The sequence below is a fragment of the Heptranchias perlo genome, chromosome 28 (assembly GCF_035084215.1).
Source record: "Heptranchias perlo isolate sHepPer1 chromosome 28, sHepPer1.hap1, whole genome shotgun sequence".
Taxonomy (NCBI): domain Eukaryota; kingdom Metazoa; phylum Chordata; class Chondrichthyes; order Hexanchiformes; family Hexanchidae; genus Heptranchias; species Heptranchias perlo.
This window is the reverse complement of record NC_090352.1, coordinates 23,850,176-23,869,578: the sequence shown is the minus strand read 5'-3', so window position 1 is coordinate 23,869,578 and position 19,403 is coordinate 23,850,176.

Sequence of the window (19,403 nt, the reverse complement as noted above, 5' to 3'; positions counted from 1 at the left end):
ACAGACACAATGATGTATTTAAAACAATTTACATATTTAACTATCACAAGCTTGATAATATCACCAAATTTAATAATACAACAAAATAGTTTAGTTCAAAATTACCATAGCACAACACTAACTGATTTCTAATTAAAGTACCAGAATAGATATTATAAAAGTTTTTTTATGGAGGTAATTAATAATTGCATGCCTCTGCCCAAATCTATTACATTGATTCAAAATAAGATCTCATCACCTTTAAATGCTGGTGTGCTTGAAGGCAAGCATAAGTAGACTTGCATATTATTGGTTAATTGTTGCTTAACGAGTAAACAAACAAAAAACTGTTGATGCTTTTTCTGTGCATTAACATATACTAAACCAGTTTATTTCCTGGAGCAAAATTACACACAAAATTATGGCTTAATGTGCACACATTCCTTAATGCACACTTGGGGGTAGATCTTGACTTTTTGTGATTGCGTAAAGCATTCTGATTTTTATTTCCATTGACTTTAATTGGGAGAGATTTAGTTAACAGCCTAACGGTGCGTGAACGTTTATTAATAGCGATCATAATATGATCGAGTTCAATGTTGTGTTTGAAAGGGAGAAACCCGTAACAGTTACTAAGATTGTAAATTTAGGTAAGGCCAACTTCAACAGGATGAGATAGAGACTGTCCACAGTAAACTGGGCAAATCCGTTAATGGGTAAAACGACAGATGATCAGTGGGAGGTGTTCAAAAAAGAATTTAATGTGATATAGAACCAGTTTATACCCCTAAGGGGCAAGAGCTCTACTTGCCAAAAAAAACAGCCATGGATGACAAAAGAGGTAAGGGACAACATAAAACTAAAAGAGAAAGCATACAAAAATGCAAAAAATAGCACAGATCCTGGTGACTGGGAGAGATACAAGAACAGCAAAGGCTGACAAAACAGATAGTAAGGGTTACAAAAAGGGAGTATGAAAAGAAACTTACAAGGGATATCAGAATCAACGCAAATAATTTTTACAATTTTATATTAGGAAAAAAAGGGTGGTCAAAAGCAATGTGGGCCCCTTTCGCCACTCGAGCCTGTTCCACCATTCAAAGAGATCATGGCTGATTTGTGACCGAACTTCTTGTACCCACCTTAGCCCCAAATCCCCCAAAGTTTTCAAGATATTACAGGGAACTGATAGGGTAGACAGAGAGAAACTATTTCCGCTGGTTGGGGAGCCAAGGGCTAGGGGACGGAGCCTAAAAATTAGAGTCAGAACTTTCAGGAGTGAAGTTAGGAAACACTTCTACACGCAAATGGTGGTAGAAGTTTGGAATTCTCTTCCGCAAATGGCAGTTAATGCTAGCTCATTTTTTAATTTTAAATTTGAGATTGATAGATTTCTGTCAACCAAAGGTATTAAGGGATTATGGGCCTAAGGCAGGTATATGGAGTTAGGTCACAGATCAGCCTTGATCTCATTGAATGGCGGAACAGGCTCGAGGGGCTAAATGGCCTACTCCTGTTCCTATGTTTCGAGATGTAAAACAGGCTGCCAACTTGCTATCACCTATTTGACACTATTGCACAAAGGTTTAAGCATGAAGAGGAATTGTGGATTGTGATGGACTTTTTAAGGTCAGGTCATGATAATTCTGCCAGTAGCGTCAAAGAGAAAATGGCTTTCAAAGCAGCTTAAGTTATTGACATGTAACTGACATAATTAGGCCCTAATTCATTAGTACCCGAAACCGGGTGCGATCCGCGTCAGAATGGAGAGGACCGAGGATCATCCTAAATTAGTTCTCAAGTTTCATCATCATAATTGCGGCGACCTGCGGGCACCAATTGGGTGCCCTGACACAGCTTACTTTGCAACAGGCAGAGAGCCATGCCTAAGAAATGCAGGAGCTGTAGGAGGATCGGGAATCTAATCCATTGATTGGAAAGCTTCAACAGGAGCAGTGAAAGGAAGTACACAATACACCTCATGGTGCTATTGGCCCCTTCAGGCTTCTGTTTAATGATTTTACTGGCATCACTCAGTCTGTCGGTGCGTAGGTAGCCAGCAGACCACAGCTAAACTGGTGAAGAAGACAGATTCCTCTCTTCCCTTTTCCCATTATCATCCATCATCCCTCTCCTGCACTAACAAAGTTTCACACAATCGCAGCACTCTTTGCTATTACTACAGAGCGATTATGTCTGTATACTCATCTCTGTTTAATATAGTGCCCTGGTGCTGTTAAAGCCAGGTGGAAGTTAGTCTTAATAATACTGACAATTATGTTGGAATCAGTGAAGAAAATTGCACACATGGGATTATTAGAGTTACTGGCCTAGATTTTCAGATTGGGCCTGACTGAAGGTAGGGTGGTGTGTGATTTATATCTGCCTAACGCACTGAGCACTGACCCCATTGTAATTTCTGGGGTCAGCGTCACTAAGATATTATGAGCGAGCTCCAGACACACAGAAAAGTAGTGTAGCAGCTGAAAGGGACCGACATTGTGCTACTTCCAATTGACAGTGAAGCAATATTTAGGCAAGAGAACATGGAGTAGAGTTTGCTATGCATTGTGCCTATTTTTCCGGCATAAAATGGGCACAAAGCATGCCAATTTATCAGCGGGATGGCCTATGCTCGATCTGCGCAGGCATTGGACCCACTGCTAAAATCGTGGGATTAATTTTTTTTAAGGAGTCCCAGGCGTTCATCTAAAGCAGCTGTGAGGCCCCTTGAATATGTAAATTAGGGACCCACCGCCTGTTAAAGGATACCTTTCACATATTAGTCACCTCTGGAGCCAGGAGGAGCAGGAGTGAACGCCCCCTATGGCCTGCTCAACTCCTCCTGGGACTTACCTGAGGGCTGCTGCTGGCGTGGCAGGCTGCCTGAGATTGGTTTCTTCCACGTGGAGGCACGGCCAACACCGGCAGCTTGCCCTGAGTATGCGTGTGAGGCCCGAGGGCCATTTTCTATCGACCCTCGGGCCTCTCGCTTCAGGCGCGCTCTGCCTCCGAGTCTGGGCCTAAGAGCAGGCCAGGACTAATTTCTACCCCCATGCTTGGTAGGGGTGCAGGAAGCTGGAGAGCAGCAACATTTTCTAATGGGGTTGTAGATATCCTGCGAGAGGAAGTTAGTCAGAGGAAGAGGACCCGTTTTGATATGGACAAACCTGCCCAAAGAGAATGGGAGGAGTTTGCCACATTAGTGACTGCCAATTAACAATTCCAAACATGTAGAAACAGTGCAGAAACACGTTTAGTGAGCTTACGTGGTCAGGCAAAGTAAAATTGTCCACTCAGAACTTCCATTAATGCATGCCTGGCACTTACAATTACTTCCATTCAGACGGCTTTAAAATATGTTAAGTACTCACCATGAATGTGCATGAGACAGTGGGATGCTCTTCACATCTCAAACCTTCATCTGGAACTGTTACTTCACTCACATCCTTACACGAGTTCAATGCACGAGAAGCCTCCCATGTAATTTGGCTGCCAGTTTCACGCACCTGCCACCACACCCATTAGTAGGCTGCAAGCTGACACTTGAATATTACTGCATATCAAGTTACAATAGCTGCTTCTTATTTTTTTAAAACTCTTTTTGAAGGAAGAAACGGCTAACAGAGAGAGAACGGTGATAGGGAGCGGCTTTCACAAACCTGCGGCCGCATTCCCCATGGGGAAGAAGCTCTGGAAAGCCTGTGGAGGGTATCCGTTGAAAGTACCAGAGATCAGAAAGTTGGAGGGGAGGAACCAGCCTTGGGTTCATCAGGAATTTCCGTTTGTCTTCCTTAAGAACATAAGAAATAGGAGCAGGACTAGGCCGTAGGGCCCCTCGAGCTTGCTCCGCCATTCGATAAGATCATGGCTGATCTTTGCCCTGAACTCCACTTTCCCACACGATCCCCTTATCCCTTCATCCCCCGAGAGTCCAAAAATCTATCGATCTCAGCCTTGAATATACTCAACGACTCAGCATCCACAGCCCTCTGGGGTAGAGAATTCCAAAGATTCACAACCTTCTGAGTGAAGAAATTCCTCCTCATCTCAGTCTTAAATGGCTGACCTTATCCTGAGACTATGCCCCCTAGTTCTAGACTCTCCAGCCAGGGGAAACAACCTCTCAGCATCTACCCTGTCAAGCCCCTCAGAATTTTATATGTTTCAAGGAGATCACCTCTCATTGTTCTAATCTCCAGAGAGTATAGGCCCATTCTACTCAATCTCTCCTCATAGGACAACCCTCTCATTCCAGGAATCAATCTAGTGAACCTTTGTTGCACCGCCTCTAAGGCAAGTATATCCTTCGTTAGAGAAGGAGACCAAAACTGTACACAGTACTCCAGGTGTGGTCTCACCAGAGCCCTGTACAATTGTAGCAAGACTTCCTTACTCTTGTACTCCAACCCCTTGCAATAAAGGTCAACATACCATTTGCCTTCCTAATTGCTTGTTATACCTGCATGCTAACCTTCTGTGTTTCTTGTACAAGGACACCCAAGTCTCTCTGAACACCAACATTTAATAGTGTCTCACCATTTAACAAATATTCTATTTTTCTATTCTTCCTACCAAAGTGGTAGGAAGAATAGAAGTTCAGTGGTAACGCAATACAACACATTTCTCCACATTGTACTCCATCTGCCACCTTCTTGCCCACTCACTTAACCTGTCTGTATCCCTTTGCAGACTCTTTGTGTCCTCCTCACAGCTTACTTTCCTACCTAGCTTTGTATCATCAGCAAACTTGGATGCATTACATTGGGTCCCTTCATCTAAGTCATTAATATAGATTGTAAATAGCTGAGGCCCAAGCACTGATCCTTGCGGCACCCCACTCGTTACAGCCTGCCAACCTGAAAATGACCCGATTATTCCTACTCTCTGTTTTCTGTCCGTTAACCAATCCTTTATTCATGCTAATATATTACCCCCAACCCCATGAGCCCTTTTTTTGCATAACAACCTTTTATGTGGCACCTTATCAAAAGCCTTTTGAAAATCCAAGTATACTACATTCACTGGTTTCCCCTTTATCTGCCCTGCTTGTTACATCCTCAAAAAACTCTAATAAATTTGTCAAACACTATTTCCCTTTCATAAAACCATGTTGACTCTGCCTAATCATGTTATGATTTTCTAAGTTACCACTTCCTTAATAATGGATTCCAGCATTTTCCTGATGACTGATGTCAGACTAATTGGCCTGTAGTTCCCTGTTTTCTCTCTCCCTCCTTTCTTGAATAACGATGTTATGTTTGCTACCTTCCAATCTGCTGGGACCATTGTAGAATCTAGGGAATTTTGGAAGATCACACCAATGCATCCACTATATCTGCAGCCACCTCTTTTAGAACCCTAGGATGAAGGCCACAGGTCCAGGGGATTTGTCGGTTTTTAATCCCATTAGTTTCTCCAGTACTTTTTCTTTACTGATATTAATCACTTTAAGTTCCTCTCTCTCATTAGCCCCTTGTGCCCCGCTATTTCTGGTATGCTCCTTGTTTAAATTAAATGTTGTCAAAGCATATCACGAAGCCATGTCCCACATCACAATTATTGTAAGTTATATGTGAAGTCCATGCATTAGGATGATTGTAAACTATCTTCCTTTTATCTTTTACCTAGATTTACCTGAGGAAGGAGAAGGAGGCCCCAGTACATCTGGCCCTGCCAGGACTTAACATCACACCAAGACACTCACTTTCTCCTTCCCAAGCACCAGCTCAGCGATATCAACCTCGAAGGATTTAGACAGTAACATAGAAGGGAGGGTAGTGGACAAGATACACAGAATGAGTGAGCAGGAAAAGCAGGTGACAGCAGAGGAGCAAGGGCAACTTGTTGGAAAGCCAACTTGCGTTACCACTTAACTGAAGAGCTTGCGATGTGGATCTCTTGAGTCCTACTTTTAGAAGAAAAATCTTGATGAGCATAAAGCCTTGATGTGGGCATTGGGGGCCATGCCAACAGTGTGATGGAAATGATGTTCAGGTGAAGGAATCCACTGCCTGCATGCTTAGTACTGTGCTGGAGCATTTGGCGACTCTGGGGACATCTGCAATGGTGAATCCCATGCCAGCAACTGTGAGTGCTTCTACCGTGGATGATTAGACTGTTCCCATAGAGGGTTGGGTTGCCAAAGTGGAATGGATTATCTTATATGGCTTCAATGGTCTTGGGCTTTGAAAAAAGAAAACCTTGAAGCAGGGATTCACTGATCTTCTGTCACGTCAATCAGTGGTCATGGTGAGGCAGTGTGTACGAGCATGACGGGAATGGACACAGATGATGGTGCTGCCTCTCAGGACATCCCGACCCTCCGCCAGCCCCTTTCAATGCCTACAAGGTTGCCAGAAAGCATGCAGGTCCAGTCTGTCCATGCGGTAGTGCCGAAGCCTGCAGAAAGTCCATCTCATCCGCCAGGAGGCAAAGGCCATGTGAATCTCAAGGGGCTCCTGTTGATACACGGCAGCCAGCCACCTCATGCATTCACTCCTGAATTTACTTAGCACAAAGATGAAGCACCAGATTGGCTTCAAGAGGACATACTTCACACATTGCACTTAGGGGAAGTCCTACAGTAGAGAACAATATGTGCACACACAAATGTTGGTAGATTAAAAATACAGTTTGTGTGCAGAGTGCTCTTAGCAAAATTTGAGAGTTTTGTTCAATGCATATATGTATAGGGCAAGGATAGACTAAAGACTGCTAATGCATTCAGCACATATCCAGGTTAGGAGAAGGTCTTGTATAGGAGAGCAGCATGAATTTCTCTAGTTGCTGGCAAAGAGTTTCCTCTTGTTGGCTCTTCATGTTGCTTTGGCTCTTCTTGGCGGTCCCCTTGCTTTGCCTGGGGACCTTCCTTCTTTTTCATTTCTAAAACTATGCCTCTTTGCAGGGCAATGTTGTGCAGCATGCAGCAATCTGCAACAATCCTGGAAACTCTCACTAGGCTGAAGTAAAGGCAGAGTGATCGGGGAACCTGAAGTGGTGCTTCAGCGTGCCAGTGGTTTGCTCGATAATAAAACTCTAGTGGAGACATGTACATTATTATATCTGCATTCAGCTGATGTTCCGGGAAACCACAGAAGAGCCATAAACCATGCTGTAGAGGAAAGCTTCAATCCCCTAGGAGCCATGCTGAGACTTATTTTTCAGGATCAAAGACTGCCTTAAAATGAAGTGAACATTTACTTCTACTATGCAGTGCTGATGGTTAGAGATGAGCTGCACATTCACAGAGTGGAATCCTACCGTTAATGCAGGGTTCGTTCCCCAGCATTTTTGGAAATCTTGCCACCTGATAAAATTGGAGAGCCCGTTCATGCAGCTGTTGGTTGTCCGTTGGAAAGGAGTTGAACTGTAATCTTAAGCAAACAATGCATCTGTGACTTACTTCACATATCCATGGGCTTCTGATTGGCTGATATTCACAATAACCCCAGTGGCATTAACAACTTGCATTTATATAGCACCTATAACGTAGTAAAACGTCCCAAGGCACTTCACAGGAGTGTTATCAAACAAAATTTGACACCAAACTACATAAGGAGGTATTAGGACAGGTGACCAAAAGCTTGGTCAAAGAGGTAGGTTTTAAGGAATGTCTTAAAGGAGGAGAGAGAGGTAGAGAGGAGGAGAGGTTTAGAGAGGGAATTCTAGAGCTTGGAGCTGCAGCTGAAGGCACAGCTGCCAATGGTGGAGCGATTAAAATCGTGGATGCGCATGAGGCAAGAATTGGAGGAGCACAGAGATCTTGGAGGGTTGTAGAGTTGGAGGAGGCTACAGAGATAGGGAGGGGCGAGGCCATGGAGGGATTTGAAAACAAGGATGAGAATTTTATAATCGAGGCGTTCCCGGACCGGGAGACGATGTAGGTCAGCGAGCACAGGGGTGATGGGAGAACGGGACTTGGTGCGAGTTAGGATATGGGCAGTAGAGTTTTGAATGAGCTCAAGTTTATGGAGGGTGGAAGCTAGGAGGCCAGACAGGAGAGCATTGGAAAGGTCAAGATTAGAGGTAACAAAGGCATGAATGATAGTAAATCAACGGTACATTTAGCCATTCAATTAAATAGTTAAAGCCATAGAAAATAATTATTTTAACAATTTAAGATGTCAGAACAAACTAAGATTGTATTTGCTGGAAAATTTGGAAAGTCTGATAAATGACAACACATTTTAGAAGAACGGAAATAAAACTTTTGGTGGAAAAAATCCTCACTACACAATACAGCCATGTTTGACTCAAACAAGCATGATGTTAGTATACTTACAGGAAGTGGAGAGACTAGAGAAGCTGGGATTGTTCGCTTTAGAGCAGAGAAGGATAAAGGGGTGATATAATAGAGGTGTTTAAAATTATGAGGGGTTTTGATAGAGTAAATGGGAAGAAACTGTTTCCGCTGGCAGGAGGGTCGGTAAGCAAAGTACACAGATTTAATTTAATTTGCAAAATAACCAGTGGGGAGATGAGGGAAAAAAATGTTTGCGCAGCGAGTTGTTATGATCTGGACTGCACTATCTGAAAGGGTGGTGGAAGCAGATTCAGTGGTAACTTTCAAAAGGAAACTGGATAAATACTTGAAGGGTAAACATTTGCAGGACTAATTGGATAGCTCTTTCAAAGAGCCGGTACAGGCACAATGAGCCATATGATTCTATCATGCAGCCTGGGCAGAAATTGCCGATAAAGTTGTTTGGGGAAGGGTTTCTGGAAGCGAGTGTTCATTTTCCCTAATGGTACTGAACAACAGTGGAAAAAAGTATTTAATTGGTATTCCCTGAGAGTGTGAAAGGTGCAATTATAAATCTGTTTCTAGTTGGAAACTTCCACGCCAATCCTTTCGACCAGATCTCCAATCCTGCCTTTAAAAATGTCCAAATGGTAGACCTCTGAAGTCAAATCAAAAAATGGATCAACTGCCTATCACTATTTGTTTCAGTTTGACTAGAATTGTTACACTATCTTTGGCATTATGACTTTACTGCAATTTTGAAATCTTACTGAAGATGTCTGTATTGCCATCAATTTATTCCACATTATCTTTGGTTGCTGCACCAGTCGCAAATTTAATATTTTTTTGAGCTTTGTGGTTTCCTGAAACAAAACCAAGTGCACACATGCATCAAAATTACCCAGTTATTTTACTCATGGTAGTCACTGCTGCACTCTCTTTCCCCATTTCCCTTTAGAAATCATTTCTATCTGTCCTTCATTTGCTGATTCTGTCTCTTTGTATACCCTACATTTCCCATTATTTTTTGATTATTTTATCTAATAATTTCTTCTTCAGTCTCTTCCTTTTACTGCTTCATGTTCCTCCTTTATATATTAATACTCCTCTTGGCCTCTAATTATCTTTTTCTCCTTGCATTGCTCCCTTCCTCTTTTTCAGTTATTTCCCTTTTATTGGTTCACTTTCCCCCCTGTTCACCAGCCTATTATTTTTTTTCTAATCTTCCTCCTTTGTATCCTATTTGCAGTGGTTATTAATAGTTGACAAACTAATACGCTCAGAAGCCTGGAACCAAAAGATTTCTTTTGTTTTCATTTGATTTGGCAATGTTCTCTTCTAAGTGCATTCTACTTAACAGTGGACATTTTTGGGACCTACTCCTGTCTGGAAGATGAAGATAATAATCAGCATCTCCGTTTTGAAAAGTTCAGATTAAAGAATGCATTACAAAAAGTTTGTTGTTTAATAAAATGTCACTCCACATATTAACAGTACAAAGCATTTAAAAGTATTAACAAGTTGAAAGCTCTGATTTCAATCTAACCCACCTAGCGGGAAGGTGGGGGGTGGTTTGAGTCAGTCTCCTGTTTTGCACCCCGCCAAATTTACGCTGTGGGTGGGTTAGATTAAAATCAGGGCTTGAACCTTTTGACAGAAGGGGCAAAATAATTATTTTGTATCTTAGGAATTAAATGGGGACAACGTAATTTGCAGGACGAATGGGTTGGAGCTACTATGTTAAAGCCCAATTTCCTTGTTTTAAACACGTTAAAATGCAACTTGGATATGAAATCAGACACATATCCTGTACGTAAAGCCTTGTTATTTATCTATATTTTTGTGTATATGAAAATTATCAACTATTTTAGCTGTCATTGTTTAGAATGGATTGTAAGTCTTTTATTTTGATATAAACTCAGGAAATGAACTTTATCATATGCCAAGTTATATTCTTACTATATAACTTTCATGAAATATTGCATTTTTACACCAACGCTGAAACTGGCATCCAGTAATGTCATACAAACCACATTAATGATCAGGAAACACGCCATGTCTATTATCCCATATAGCCTTGGTTATTTTGCTTGCCTTTGCTAATCACTGATAGTGTTTCTAACCACGGCTTTGTTTTCTCAGCCTGCCTTCACTTTCACCAATTCCGGTGCTTAGCTTCTCAGCTATCATTTCTGTAATAAATAGTTCCACCATTTCCAGTCTTCTCTTGATGTAAGGCATCGTAGGCTAACAAATCCTAACTTACATACGTTTAGCATCTGTCAGGTATAATGTTTTCCTTTCCTATAGTTCAACTCTTCATGTCAAAAGAACTAAAAACATTTACACTTTTCTGAGTTAATTTTGTCATCTTCTAATAGCTTAGTTGTACCTGTGTTAGATCAGACTTGTTGTTTTGCTATGCCACTTCTAATAAGGTTTACAAGGATGTATATAATGTGGAAGTGGTAAAATATTGCATTTTCCCCTGTATTTTATCTGCCTTTCTTTCCTGAAGCCCCTGACTCGTACTATGATACAGCCTTCCAGTTACTCACCCAAGTGACTGTTCTTCACATGTGGGCTCGGACAGTGAATGTTGACAGACTATTTAAGTGTGGTATCACAGCTGAGCTCAATCCTGTCCCCACCTGATGCCTATATACACGTACCCTCCAGCAGAGATCACTGGATAATGATCGGGAGTGGGCATCCTGATTGATTTTTTCTCCCCAACTCCCCTAACACAGGGACACTGAAGCCAATTAATTGTATTGCTGCCCAATCCGAGATCAGGACCTTCCTGATCTGTGTGGCTCAGTACCACACTAGGCAGTGTATTTCCCTGCTGAGTCATTGGAGGTCCCCGTGTGACAGTCTCAAGTAAATAGGTTGATTCACTAGCTCAGTTTTTGAAATTTTCTAAACTGTCCAAGATGTTGATATTGAGTTCCTTGGCTTCATTCAATGTTGTATTAAATTATCTAGTCCGCTCACCAAGGGAGTTAAATACTATCAATAACAACAATGGCAGATGAAGCAAAAATCTGAAGAGCAGGATCTTCAAACAAATGTGTTACTATAAAGATCGTTCTCTTGAGACAGTCCAAAATGATGGTTAATGTGAAAATTGGAGCAAAGTCATTGTTAACTCTTACTAAAGAGATTGCTCTGTCAGCAACAATGTATGCACATACTGAAAGACGCAGACCTACAATGTAGATCTATATAAAGAAAGACTGGATATTATATTGCTCAGAACTGCTGAAGCAATGGGTCCAGAGCATCTTATGAGGCTTTAGGTAGATATACAGAAAATCCTAAGGACTGGTGTATAATGGCCACTCATTAAAAATGAAGGGTACACTTTAGGGATTGTTATTATTTATAGGTTTGTAAAATGAATAATATAAATATCATTAAATTAATGGGAGGGGGGGTAACCTAAGTAAAAACAGTAAGTGGCATAATTACGATTATAAAACATTATGTGAAAGCTGGTGCCTTTCACATAAAAATCCCAAAATAGCACCCATGCGTTTTACAGGGAAAGTAGGACAAAAAGGGATAGTCAAAGAAGGAAGTTTTATATGCATATGTTAATGAGGGGCTAAATGCCTGATTAAGGACCCTTTTGTGAAATTTATAGGCGTGGAGCAGAACAGGCTTTGGGTCTGCACCGCTCAGTCTTTTGGTTTTACATGCAGACTAGCCTGTTCGGGGGCAGGGATCATTCCATGTTCCCAGTGCAAGTCGGCCTAATGGCGCTAACAAATTTCTACTCTAAAATCTCTGACTCGAGCTGAATATGATGGCTTCAGTGATACCAGTGATGAGCTGAAGAAATTGTAGACCCAATTTTAACTCGGGGCTGAGACGGATGGCAAACCATCCTGACCTTGACAGCATGAGGCCCGGGAGATTTTAACTCAGTTCCCTGCCCCAAACTGGTCGGAAGCAGCAGCTGGTTGGCAGACGGGGGGTGGAATGTCAGGCGGCAGGAGGCTGGGGCCAGGGACCAAAAGAACAGTCCCTGGCATCCAGGTAAGTGGTTGGGTGGGAGTTCAGGAGGGCCTCATGGTTGAGGAAGGGAGGGGGAATCTGGGGCAGGGAAGACCTAAACCTTCCTTGTACGGCCTGGAGGTACACTCCTCCTCCAACTGGACCAACAAGGAAAGGAAAAAGAGGAAAAACTCTTACCTTTTTGGGCCCTCTTCTGCCCCGGCTCCTCTCCCTGATAACCTCTGGTTAACATAGAAGTCGGGCCCTAATGATATCATTGGAGCCTGAAGCCAGAACATCATTATGACCCCAAATTTGTAAATAGTCAGCCAACTTAATATTCTGTTGGTGTTGAGTGAATATTTGCTATATTGAATTCCATGGCTTTTAATATATTTTATTGCTAAATTATTCATTTAGTTATTTGACAAGAATATAATTTAAAAAGTAACTGTGATCTAATAACAATAATTAACTTGAAGGCATGATCAGATCAAATATTTTCCTCACAATAGTAGTTGTCGTGGCAATTGCGTTAGTCTCACATTTAAATAATCAGTGATATTGTAAAACTCTCAAATAATTGCTTGCCGTTTCATGCTTTATTACCGATTATATTCTGCAACATAAATGTTTCCCAATCAGAACTCTTAAAATGGTCGACAAACTGCCATCAAGTCACTGGTGTTTGAGGAAGTGAGACATGAAATTATGGCATCACAATAGTTTAGGTAGCTTTTTTGTCATAATGGGGCAGATTTTGCTGTCAAAATAACGGTGAGGCTCATGGCGCTCGCCCTTATTTATGCACAAATGGTACAGCAACTTCAGGCGAGGGGCAGATGCGCGGTTAAATGCGAATGTCTAAAAGTGACTGTCTGAGATGCGCCGCTCTGCCATTAGCTTTGCGAAAACTGCATCTCGCGTCTGCCTCACCATTGAGATGCATTGAATAATGTGTAGTTGCTTTATTTGTGTGGTAGATATGAACTAAACTCACCACAGAAAGTTAAGTCTAGTCCATTCAAGTCTAAGTGTCCTTTTAACAACGTGATAAGTGTTAATTACTGCCAATCAACTTCTCTGACACTGAAAATTAACTATTACAAGTGTGGAGTCTCATTCCTTCTGGTATTAATTGTTGTTGGAGATTTTAAAAATGTAGAATTTTAAAAAATAAAATATTTTCCCCTCTCTGTCTCTTTTTTTCCTCTCTCTCAATCCAATCTTTCTTTCCCTCTATTTCTCTTTCTGTACCTGATTTGACATTGAATTCACCCACTCTAATTTACACTTCCTTCTCAGCCCTTGCGCTGTTTATTTCACAATCCTTCAGTCTGATAAGTTAAAGAGATAAACAGTTGCTTGTCCTGTTCACTCAGATCCCAGATGCCCTGTTTTCCTCGCTGTGACGTTATCTGCTCGCACTTTCAGCAACTTGCCACCCAAAAAATGTAAAAGCATAAACGTCCAAGGGCAAGTCTAACTAATGGCAAACGCCATTAGATGCCCTGCCACAGCAAATTATGGCCTAATGATACTCACAGGCTTCACAAATAACTATAGGATAACAGTATGTGTCACAAAGCTGCTGAAGTCTTTTTATTTCACTGTCATTATAAACTAGTCCATCACCATTATGCCGAGACCAGAATATGCTTTCAGTTTAATTGATGTAGGTCTCACTTTTAGTTTCTTTTTGCAGGTTTTCACGGTCCTTATATCTTATGCTGACGACATTGGATCGCGTTCTTCAAAAGTGTACCCACAGAATATACTTTTAACGCTGGGGGGGCATTCGCATTTTCATGTTATTTTTTTTGCAAACTGTTCACTTGTGCTTGGTAGGACCTGAAAAGCTCCTGTGTGGAGACAAGCCCAGTACTACTGCCCACACAGTTGATGTACGACGTGAGCGACAGCAAGCCTAGATGTTACTCTTTCCTTTTCTGACACCTCCACTTGCTTCTCTTTATTTGTGGGCCATAATTCACCCGACACCCTTTCCTCAAACTCACTAATTATTCTCCAGGATGCTAGAAACAGAGAAACATAGAAAACAGGGGCAAGAGCCGGCCATTCGGCCCTTCGGGCCTGCTCCGCCATTCAAAATGATCATGGCTGATCGTCTAACTCAGTACCCTGTTCCCGCTTTTTCCCCATATCCCTTGATCCCTTGGTGGTGCTGAAGGCAGGGCAGTACTTGATGTAAGCTGCCATGGTGTGCCAGTGTCCTTGGTGCCGCCTTGTCTCATTTCATCTTGGGACCAACCTATAAGAAGAGACTGCCTTCAAAGAGAGGCAAGATTATAAGATATTTTGTGTTCCATGCAGCTACTTTTTCAAGCAAAATTCAGAACTGCTACAGTGCCCTCTGCCTTCTATTGTATGCAAGAGTACAGTGAAAAAGGGCAATGTTTTCTCCCTGAGGGTGCAGGAAAGAAACATTTCCATTCAGATCATGCTTTCCATGGATGAAGAACAAACGTGTATTCAAAGGGAGGGCGCTTTGGTACTTCTCTGGATACTGGAAAATGTCTTCCTCAGTTTCTCGCAATTACAGTGGATGTAGAAGACTACATTCGCTCTCTCTCGGCCACCTTCCTTTATGCAGCTTGCATCTCCATCATCACAGACACGATGTCCTTCTGCTCCAAAAGGAAAATCCCTCTTTTACCACACCTCCTGCATCAGGATCTCCACGGTGCCCTCCGTGAAGGGGGACAGTTTTGGCCACATTTTTTCTTTCACCCATTTGTTTCAGGATCTATGAATTTTTTGCTTACACAAAACAACGGATTCCTCTTTGAGGATCAGCAGCAGCCTCGCCAGACTTTGTGACTCCCAGCCAATAATGCTGCTGGCCTACCATCCTGCTCACATGACATGGATGAACCCATGCTGGCGCCTTGATCCTATTCAAAGTAAGGGGAAAAGCTTGCCGAGTAAATTTTAGCAAGGCCAGCTCTCTCAACCGCCAGTGTGGTTTCATCCACGACATAGACATGGCCCGATTTTGCTCAGAAAATTGTGACTACTATGGCAACGTTGAGATTTTGAGTCATATGAGGCATGACATTGTGCACAGGGGCCATCTGGCAACATGAATGTAATTGATGACCCTCTTGATTCTGGGAAAGGAACCAGTTCTGTAGAATTGTACTCCCTTCTCACGTAATGACATTGTTAGCCCTATTCAATAATGCATCTGTGACCTCCTTGAAACATCTCTGGGGACAAAACAGGCTGACACTGCAGATGTCCCCAGTGCTAGTCTGGAAGGAGCACGATGCATAAAAGTTGACGATCATGCTGACTTTGACGTCAGCTAGCAGTGCCATTATGAATATGGCCTGTCAGTCTGAGGTCTTCCTGAAGGAAATGGCACAATTCTGTCACTGTCTTTATGTTTATCCTCAGTCTCCTCGGGAACATCTCTGCATCATTACCAGAGACGACTAAGATCGGAGCAGCGGGACTTGGCGGTATTTCACCTGACATCATGGGCAGCCCTTTACTGCAATTCCCACGGTGCATAAACCTATGAATCCGGAAAGAACATTTTAAGCAACTCACCTTTAAATGAAGACTCCAGCTTTTGCGCTGCAGTTTTTCCACCGATGCCTGTTCCATCCGAGAGGGATTAGTGTACCGAACCAATGTTGCATTACTGCCGCAATCTGAGGCACTCCTCAAGTGCCCAATTTGCTGGGTTAATTGCTATTCTAGGTGAATTGAGTACAGGAGTGCTTAAAGTGAACATTCTTCTTACAGCAATTTTGATAGGGGCAGGGAAAGAGTAGTTTGTTGATCGCTATATCGTATGTGGCGCCACTCCGCTCATTTGTACCTCAAAATTGCAATCAGAGTCCTACGTGTGTCATACGACGCTGCTTTGCATATTATAATTGTAAACAATTTTACAACACCAAGTTATAGTCCAGCAATTTTATTTTAAATTCAAAAGCTTTCGGAGGCTTCCTCCTTCGTCAGGTGAACGATGTGAAAATGAAATCCTCGAAATGAAATCGCATTTATAATTCACAGAACAATGCTTGGTGAGTACAGACAGTTTTTTCAACTGCCCGTTGCCAAGGCAATCAGTGTGCAGACAGACAGGTGTTACCTGCCAGGTCTCACAGAATATACAAATCACCAAAAAAAAACAACAAACAAAAAAAAACAGAGATAGAGAGGTAGAAACATAGAAAAGACAGCAACTGACCCGTTATATTAAAAACAGATAACATTTGTTCGCTGGTGGGGTAACGTGTAGCGTGACATGAACCCAAGATCCCGGTTGAGGCCGTCCTCATGGGTACGGAACTTGGCTATCAATTTCTGCTCGACGATTTTGCGTTGTCGTGTGTCTCGAAGGCCGCCTTGGAGTACGCTTACCCGAAGGTCGGTGGATGAATGTCCATGACTGCTGAAGTGTTCCCCGACTGGGAGGGAACCCTCCTGTTTGGCGATTGTTGCGCGGTGTCCGTTCATCCGTTGTCGCAGCGTCTGCATGGTCTCGCCAATGTACCATGCTCTGGGGCACCCTTTCCTGCAACGTATGAGGTAGACAACGTTGGCCGAGTCACAGGAGTATGAACCATGCACCTGGTGGGTGGTGTCCTCTCGTGTGATGGTGGTATCTGTGTCGATGATCTGGCATGTCTTGCAGAGGTTACCGTGGCAGGGTTGTGTGGTGTCGTGGACGCTGTTCTCCTGAAAGCTGGGTAATTTGCTGCGAACGATGGTCTGTTTGAGGTTGGGTGGCTGTTTAAAGGCGAGTAGTGGAGGTGTGGGGATGGCCATAGCGAGGTGTTTGTCCTCATTGATGACATGTTGAAGGCTGCGGAGAACATGGCGTAGTTTCTCCGCTCCGGGGAAGTACTGGACGACAAAGGGTACTCTGTTGGTTGCGTCCCGTGTTAGTCTCCTGAGGAGGTCTATGCGATTTTTTGCTGTGGCCCGTCGGAACTGTCAATCGATGAGTCGAGCGTCATATCCCGTTCTTACTAGGGCGTCTTTCAGCGTCTGTAGGTGTCCATCGCGTTCCTCCTCGTCTGAGCAGACCCTGTGTATTCGCAGGGCCTGTCCATAGGGGATGGCCTCTTTGACGTGGTTAGGGTGGAAGCTGGAAAAGTGGAGCATCGTGAGGTTGTCCGTGGGCTTGCGGTAGAGTGAGGTGCTGAGGTGCCCGTCTTTGATGGAGATTCGTGTGTCCAATATAACGGGTCAGTTGCTGTCTTTTCTATGTTTCTACCTCTCTATCTCTGTTTTTTTTTGTTTGTTGTTTTTTTTTGGTGATTTGTATATTCTGTGAGACCTGGCAGGTAACACCTGTCTGTCTGCACACTGATTGCCTTGGCAACGGGCAGTTGAAAAAACTGTCTGTACTCACCAAGCATTGTTCTGTGAATTATAAATGCGATTTCATTTCGAGGATTTCATTTTCACATCGTTCACCTGACGAAGGAGGAAGCCTCCGAAAGCTTGTGAATTTAAAATAAAATTGCTGGACTATAACTTGGTGTTGTAAAATTGTTTACAATTGTCAACCCCAGTCCATCACCGGCATCTCCACATCTTGCATATTATAAGTTGTTTGCTGCTCTTGGCTCTCCATCTCAGGACCCTAACCAAGATGACAGCAGCTGGAGCACCAGGATAAATAGGGTGGTAAGTGACCAGACACCGTTTTGACCTGCTACCACTCTGTTTACACTGAGCAGAGCAAATTAAAATTGACCCTGGTAGCTTACCTAAACTGCCAAAGTTCAAGAAATCATTGGAAAGAGTTATCAATATTTTTAAGTTCTGGCTTTCTTCTTGAAGATTTTATGTGGTATGATAGCAGAAATGAAAAGTTCCATGGTATAGTTAGCAAAAGAAAATGGCTTCTGTGAGCTCTCTATTTAGTATGCAGGAGTTGTTTATTTACATAATCTACGATTCCAAAATTTACCGCTTAATTCATTTAAGAATGGCAGTACTGATGCTTGATTGAAGTTCCCCGACCAGTTTTCCTTGTCCCTAGACAGTCTGCATCCCGAAATCCATATGAACCTAAGTTGGAGGGGTCAAACAGCATAGTTAGTAAACATTTCCATGGATACCATCAGTGTTCATTGATCAGCCCAGCATGAGTCGGCCAGAAGAGTTGGAGGAAGAGACTGTTCTCCTTCCATTCGATTTTCAAGCCCTCTTACACACAATTCTGCAGAGGCTCGCAAATGTAACTCTCTAGGGACATCACAAGTACAATGTCAGTTAAGACAGTTTCAGCTTCAAGTCTGTTATTTCATAAAGATAAAGTTTGTTCTGTTACATTTGAGGAACCAAAGTCTATCCATCAACTATACCGTGTAAACTATAATGAGTTTTTGTGTTTGAAATAATTCAATTTATCGTTTATGCTTGACAGTACAATGAATATTAGGAAAACTGAAATTGCTATATATAATGTTTTTATATCAATCCTGCAATCAAATATGTCAGAAATAAAAGTAATTTACATATTATTATGACACACGTAACCACTCAGGTGTAATTTACCAGTGTAGGATTTCAATCCTGTTTCGAAAGCTCGCTCAGATTTCCCAATTTAAAAGGGATGTGAAACTCCACAGTGAAGAGGGTGCCATTGATTGGCAACCCACTGACTCACAGTAGCAATAAAGTGGTGTATTTATCTTTTTTTCCAAACTGAGGTGAGACTCAGGAAAAAGAGAGTAAGCTTGGCCTCAGGGTGTATTTTAGCTGTCAATGGTTTCTAAGAAAACTGGATCTGAGGGAAAAAAATGCTAAAAATGCATTTTATTGGGAAGAGAACGGAATGGCAAAGCAAAACTGTATGTTTAGTTGGTAGAGGTTGAAAGAAGAGACTCAAGAGCAGAGGAAGAAAGTCTAAGTGCAGTCAAGGGAATTCTGATAGATTTTTTGATGCAAACAATTTCCAAAAAGTTTAAAATGTAAGAGGCACCTTTAAGTTTTGGTAGCATAACCTCTTAACTTGCTAAATCTCAACATTTCTATTTGCATTAAGGAATATTATGGCTGTACTGTCAAAACTAAGAGATTTCATTCTGACAAACATTAGAAAGTTACTCTATACGTATGAGTATAATGTTTGTGAAATACAATGTACAATTTTTCAGTAAAATTCTCACCTCCTGGTCCAATA